The 7,369-nt window shown below is 46.4% G+C and overlaps 1 non-coding gene across 1 annotated transcript; it reads left to right on the plus strand.

Moving 5' to 3' along the window:
* The first annotated feature begins 6,954 nt into the window (after positions 1-6,954).
* LOC119929392 lies at positions 6,955-7,092 on the plus strand. The gene has a single exon (XR_005451518.1). It is a non-coding gene; the product is annotated as a small nucleolar RNA SNORA7 (small nucleolar RNA).
* Positions 7,093-7,369: the final 277 nt, after the last annotated feature.

A 7,369-nucleotide genomic window follows, 5' to 3' on the forward strand; every position in this document is an offset into this window, starting at 1 on the left:
TGAGAGCCAGAGGTTGGAGGAGGAAGTGTCGAAAACGAGTCACGGTAAGAAGGTTGTTTTTAGATGGTTGAAGAAAGCAGATAATGAGAATGAGAATTAGAACAGTTGGATGGCACTGACGCAAGTGATCAGGCATTCATTGAAGTCAACCCAACTACTATCCGTTATTCCTCTAGGCTGTAAGCTCGTTGTAGGCAGGGACTGTGACTGTTTATTATTATATTGTTCTCTCCCGAGCATTTAGCACAATGCTCTGCATACAGTTAGTGCTCAATAACTACGACTGAATGAATTTATTTTCCACTTTACAGGTTGCTGCTGCAATCAGGTTCCCTGTGCTAGAAGCAATGTGTGTTTGTGTGTGTATGTTTCTATATGTGTGCATGTTTATATATGTGTGTGTGTTTGTAAGTGTGTGCGTGTGCATGTGTGTATGCACGTACACATACACAAAGTGTTGGGTAGCGGAAGCAGCGAACAAATTTAGGCAGTGGGGATTGTTAAGACAACACAGAAAAATATCTCCCTCCAGACCTTAAACTCGATGTGGGCAGGGAATGTGTCTACCAACTCTGGTGGGGTTGCCAAGGAGAGACAATCTCAGGAATTCCCTTTAAATGGACCAAAATAATGTGAACATTTCTATCTTTCCTTTTCCCTGCCAGATAACAAACTCAAAGCACTTTTTGAATTCAACAACTATCTCCTCTCTATAGAGAATCACTAACAAATGTCCTGTCAGTTTCGTCACTCATCCCATCAATGGACACTAACTTTGACTCTTCCCTCATTACATGCAGAAAGTCAGTGCTGCCTCCCCAAAAGCCCAACGTCTCCACGTTGACAGGATTCCTCCTGCTGTGTTTCCCGATATCCGGGAGCTGAAGCTGGTCCAGGCCGCGCTGTTCCTCCTGGTCTACCTGGAGGCCCTGACGGGTAATCTCCTCATCGTCACGGTCACAGACCTCGACCGGCGCCTCTACACACCCATGTACGTCTTCCTGAAGCATCCGTCCATCCTCGACCTCTTCCTCATCTCTGTCACCGTCCCCAAATACGTCATCATGTCTTTGACTAATAACAGCTCCATCTCCTTCGTGGGCTATGTGGTTCAGCTCTTAAAGGTGGTCTTGTTTGCCTCTTTGGAGCATTTTGTCCTCACGGCGATGCCCTGTGACTGTTATGCCTCCTGTACCATGAGGTCATCATGAATTCAGGGGCTTGTGAGAAGAGGGCCGCCACTTTCTGGATCAGCGGGAGGCTGCTTGGGGTCCTATTTACATCTTCGACATTCGCCCAGTCCTTCTGCGTGTCCAACGTCGTCCAGCAGTTTTTCTGTGACATCCCCTCTATGCTGAAGATCACCTGATCCGAGGACCACGTCGCCATCGACCGTCGGGGTAGCGTTAGCTGTCGTCTGCTTCGTCTCTATCGTCATTCATTCATTCAATCATACAATCATATTTATTGAGCGCTTACTGTGTGCAAAGCACTGTACTAAGCGCTTGGGAAGTACAAGTCGTCAACATATAGAGACAGTCCCTACCCAACAACGGGTTCAAGATCTCGAAGACTCACAGTCAACTCGTACATGCGCATATTCCGGGCCTTGCTGAGGATGCCGGCCACCGGGGGCCGGGCCAAAGCCTTCTCCAACTGCCTGCCTCACCTCGCCATGTTATCATTGTTATTTTGATAGCCATCACCGCCCATCTGAAACCACCCTTGGACTCCTCCTAGATGCTGGACTGCTGGTGTCCGTATTCTACGCCGTGGTGCCTCCCGCCCTAACCCCTGTAATCTACAGCCTGATGAACCGAGACATGAAGGCCGCCCTGGGGCAAATCCTTAAGGGAAGCTTTTTCCACCCTTTTCTCCGGAAAAGAACTGTCTCCTTGTGTTGATATTGCTATCACTCACCTCACTAAGACACCCTACAGACGGGTGTATATGAACAGTTTTCTTTGCTGGACAAGAGGAGGCTTTCTCAGAGTCCAGAGGGATAACTGATAAGATCAGTGTATGGCAGACAATCCGCCTCAGAGAGCATTGCTCTGGGGCTGATACAAGCTAACAAGTTGGACCCAATTTATATCCCACAATGTACTCTATCTTCATCCCCATTTTACAAAAGAGGAAACTGAAACAACAGAGAAGTGAACTGACTTGCCCAAGGTCCCACAGTAGACAAGTCCTTCTGACTCCCAGGCCTGAGCTCTAACCACTTGTTCACTCTGATTCACTTGGGTAAGTCATTTAACCTTCACAATTAACAAAATAATTGTTTCCATCCCAGACCACTGAAGCTCTCCAAAATCTATTAGTCTCACATGATGTGCAAAAATTCCCTCCTCGTGTTGTATTCCTTAGTATCGATGTTTTCTTCTGAATAAAGTTTATCTCTCCGACTTGCTACTCTTCCTTACCGAGAGTGAACGTGCTATCAGTGCTGTGACTTGTGAATTGAAGTAGTGGAAAGAGCATGGGCCTAAGAGTCATTCATTCAATCATTTAATTGAGCATTTACTGTGTGCAGAGCACTGTCAGAGCGCCTGGTTTGACTGTAAATTAATCCTACCTTCCAAGGCTGTGCCACAGTGTCAAAACCTGGTAGGCAGCTGCCTGGTAGCCACGGTTGGGTAGTGGATAATAATAATAATAATGGTATTTGTTAAGCTGCGAGGCACTGACCTAAGCACTGGGGTGGATACAAGCCAATCAGCATAGAGGAGCTTGTGATGGTTTGGGTCACTGAACTGGACAATGCCCCTTCCTGCAAGTCCACTGACCGGATGGGTGACGTAAACCTCAACATAGGTCCCGAGTGTGAGCATCTTCCCGGACTGGCTCCGACTCTTCCATCCACTTTCTTGTCCCCCCTGTCTCTCGACCCCCCGCTCCACCAACGTCACTTACTGGGGCAGCGTGGGTCTGAGGGGGGCTGAACTCCATCTCCTCTTGGTCTTCTGGGTGGGGCAGGTCTTGAAGTTTCCAAAAAGCTGGCTACTGCACTTGACAAACAAGATGTGCTCAGTAAATTGCAGTGATGGACTACTGGATGGATGAATGAATGTATGAATAGATAAATGGTTAGATGAGAGGAGATGTCTCTGAGCATTTGGTTAGGATTTGTATCCATCTTTTACTTCTCTTCTTCCAACGGTCATACCTACCCTAAGAGTGCGCCTTAATGTCCACCTCTTAAAAGCTTTACTGAAGGACATCTCCAAGAGGCCTTCCTAAGTCCTCTTTTCCTTTTCATCCACTCTCTTCTGCGTCGCCTAACTTGCTGTCTTTATTCATCCCCCTCCCAGCCCCACATCACTAATGTCCATATCCATAATGTATTCATTCATTTTAATGCCTGGCTCCCACTCCAGACTGTAAGCCCATTGTGGGCAGAGATTGTGTCTGTTATATTGTTATACTATACTCTTCCAAGTGCTTAGTATAGTGCCCTGTATACCGTAAGCACTCAGTAAACATTATTGACTGACTTCTAAATTGTTTTTATCATCATCATCATCATCCTCAGTCAAAGATTTACTGAGCACTTACTACGTGCAGAGCGCTCTACTAACATCATGGGAGAGTACAATAAAACAAAATCAGCATGTTCCTTGACAATACCAAGCTAGCAGTCTAGGAGACTACCTAAAGTAAATATTTGGTCAGCCCACTGGGTAAAATCACTCAGACCTGGGACAGTTGGGAAACTGAAATGTTTTGGATATTAGATCGAGATCAGGCTATCCCTCCTACCCCAAATACTTTAGGAAACATCAAAGCAATGCAGGGAATCATTGTGGTTCATCCATTCGGATTCTAATCCCGGCGTTTCCACTAGTCTGCTGTGTGACCTTTGGCAAGTCCATTCACTTCTCTGGGCCTCGGTTACCTCATCTGTAAAATGGGGACTGAGATGGGAGTCCCACATGGGACAGGGAACTGTGTCCAACCCGATTTGCTTATATCCACCACAGTGCTTAGTAAAGTGCCTGGCACAAAGAAAGTGCTTAACAAATACAATAATAATAATAATTCCATTCCATTCTATTACAACATATTCTATTATTTCATGTGATATGATATGATATGATATTATGTTATATATTATTATATTATTATTATGGCAAATGGAAGATACCTTGGAAAACAGTTACAAGATCTAAATATACTGTTGCAGGGGGTAGCTGTATCTAACCCAGGAAGTATGAATTCATGTGCTCCTGATCATAATCATTATCATTTATCATAATCATAATTATCAACATTATCAACAGTTTTCATGCAAAAGGGTGTAACAAGTGCTGAGTAGAAACAAAATGATCAGCTAAGACAAAGTCCTTGGCCATAAGAGGCTCAGGATATAAGAGAAAGAGAAAACATATATCAAATCCTGATGTTACCGAGAGACCCAGAAAGGTTCAGTTGCTCAACCAAAGTCACACAGCTAGTCAGTGGTAGTCAGTTGGCATTAGAACTCAAGTGTCATGGCTCCCAGTTGCCTGAGCACTCCGCTTCAGACTGTAAGCATCTCGTGGGCAGGAAACCTGCCTACCAAATCTTTTCTTTAGCTTCTCCTCTAAACCCTGTCCTCTCCTTGATTTTTCCATCATTATAGATGTCCCACCATTCTTCCTGTCTCACAAGCCCATAGCATGGCATTATCCCAGACCCATCTCTCTCATTCAACCCACAAATTCAATCCATCACTAAATCCTGTCGGTTCCAGCTTCACAACATCGCTAAAATGTGCCCTTTCCTCTCCATCTGAACTGTTACCACGTTAATCCAATCCCTTATTGTATCCCACATTGATAACTTTATCAGCCTCCTTGCTGACCTCCTATGCTTCCTGTCTCTTCCCAATCCAGTCCATACATCACTCTGCTGCCCGGATGTTTTTTTCTATAAAAGCTTTCAGTCCCTGTTTCCCCACTCCTCGAGAACTTCCAGCATTGGCCTATGCACCACTGCATCAAACGGAAACTCCTCACCATTGGCTTTAAAGCACTCAATAACTTGTCCCCTCCTACTTCACCTCGCTACTCTCCTACTACAATCCAGACAGCACGCTTCGCTCCAGTAGTAAGTATGATTGCTTGACTGATGGATTGAATATCAGCACAAGGAAACACACATTTCGACCTATAAAGGAGTCTCGGGAATCTCCTTTTTAAGACTGTCCACAGAGCAGCTTTCAAGTCCCGGTTCCTCAGGCTGTAGATGAGGTGGTTCAGGGCCGGAGACATGACGGTGAAGGACACTGACATCAGCAGGTCCAACACCGAGGAAGAGTGTGAGGGCGGCTTGAGATAGCCAAACACGCCTGTGGAGAAGAAGATGATGACGACGGCGAGGTGAGGCAGGCAGGTGGAGAAGGCTTTGGGCCGGCCCTTGGCAGCCAGCATCCTCAGAACGTCCCGAAAGATGCACACATAGGAAGAGACAATCGAAATGGAGCCTTCGGCACCTATGGTTAGCCCAAAGGTCACACTCACGTCGATGGCGGAGTGGTCTTCAGAGCGGGTGATCTTCAGCAGAGAGGGAACGTCACAGAAGAAACGCTGGATAACGTTGGAACCACAGAAGAACAAGGAGAATGTAAAAGCTGAAAACAACACCCCGAAGAACCCTCCGCTGAGCCAGGAGGTGGCCGCCATCTTCCCACAAGCCCCTTTTTTCATGAGGACCTCGTAGCACAGGGGGAGGCAGATGGCGGCGTAGCAGTCGTAGGAAATTGCTGTGAGGACGAAAAACTCCGAGACAGGAAACAGGACCACCGGAAAGAGTTGAGTGGCACAGCTCAAGAAGGAGATGTATCGGCAGTTAGTCAAGGAGATGGTGACAGATTTGGGGACAGTGATGGACTTGAGGCAGAGGTCGAGGAGGGACAAGTTCCTGAGGAAGACGTACATGGGGGTGTGGAGACGCCGGTCGAAGGCGGTGACGGCGACGATGAGGAGATCCCCCGTCAGGGTCGCCAGGTAGACCAGGAGGAACAGTGCGGCGTGGACCAGCTGCATCTCCCGTACCTCTGAGATACCCAGCAGGAGGAATTCCCTCACCCTGGAGTTGTTGGACATTTCTGGGCGATGATGCCGACTCTCTGCACAGGAATAGGTAAGACTTCAATTTATAGGCCTTGATGGCATCGATAAAGGAATCAACATTAATTCCCGCAGGAGTAAATGTATCATTTGTACGTACTGAGACCCTACAGAGTTCAATAGTATTAGTACAAATCCATTCATTCATTCAATCGTATTTATTGATCGCTTACTGTGTGCAGAGCACTGTACTAAGCGCTTGGGAAGTACAACTTGGCAACAACTAGAGACGGTCCCTACCCAACAGTGGGCTCACAGTCTACAAATGATTCCTGCTGTCAAGGAATTCCAGGCTCACAGTCTTGTCGAAGTGGCATAGTGTAGTGGAAAGGGCACAGTCCCTGGAGTCGGGGGACCTGGGTTCTAATTCTGGCTCTACCACTTGCCAGTTGTGTGACTCTGTGCAGCGTACGTAACTTCTCTGAGCCTAAGATTCCTCATCTGTGAAATGGAAATTCAAGGCCTGTTCTTCCCCCTACTGAGACTATGAGCCCCGGGTAGGATAGAGACCATGTTCTACCTGATTACTGTGCATCTACCCCTGTACATGCTTCTGTGCTTGGTGTCTAATTAACATTTAACAAGATCCACAAGTATTATAATTATTTGGGAGACAGAAACTAAAATAAATTTCAAAAAGGAGACTACCAGAGAGCATAAAGAGATGTACTGCTGTGAAATGTCGTAGGTCAATCAATGTATTTAATGAGCAGTCACTGTGTGTAGAGCATTGTACTAAATGCTCGGGAGAGTCCAACATAAAGGCGTTGGTAGGTACATTCCCTGCCTACGACGAGCGTACAGTCTAGAAGTGATTTTATACTCAATCTAATATCATCAGCCCCTCTCAGGATCGAACCTGGAGAGTTTTCAGTACTCTACCAGTCTCGGCTACAGGAGGGAGAGTCAAGCAGAGTCCTACCCATTCCATTCCTAGCTTGGTCAGTGGCTAGCGAGTGGAAGGCAATCTGCTACAAGTCAAATCTCGCCTGTGCTGGGCAGAAACGGCATGGGTGAGAGTCGAGGGCAGAGACTCAGGTTTACTTCATGGACGAAGGCAATGATAAACAACTGCCATATGTTTACCAAGAAGGCTTTATGGATAAACTACCAGCAGTCATTCTAGTATGTGTATCCAAAGAATTTTCTTGGTTAACATAAAGAAGTAGTTTACCATTGCCTCCTTCCACGCAGTGAAAGCCTGAGACTCTGCCATTGTTTTTGATGCATGTGTTTGGTTTTGTTCTCTGTCTCCC

Source organism: Tachyglossus aculeatus, chromosome 5, assembly GCF_015852505.1.
Source record: "Tachyglossus aculeatus isolate mTacAcu1 chromosome 5, mTacAcu1.pri, whole genome shotgun sequence".
Classification (NCBI taxonomy): domain Eukaryota; kingdom Metazoa; phylum Chordata; class Mammalia; order Monotremata; family Tachyglossidae; genus Tachyglossus; species Tachyglossus aculeatus.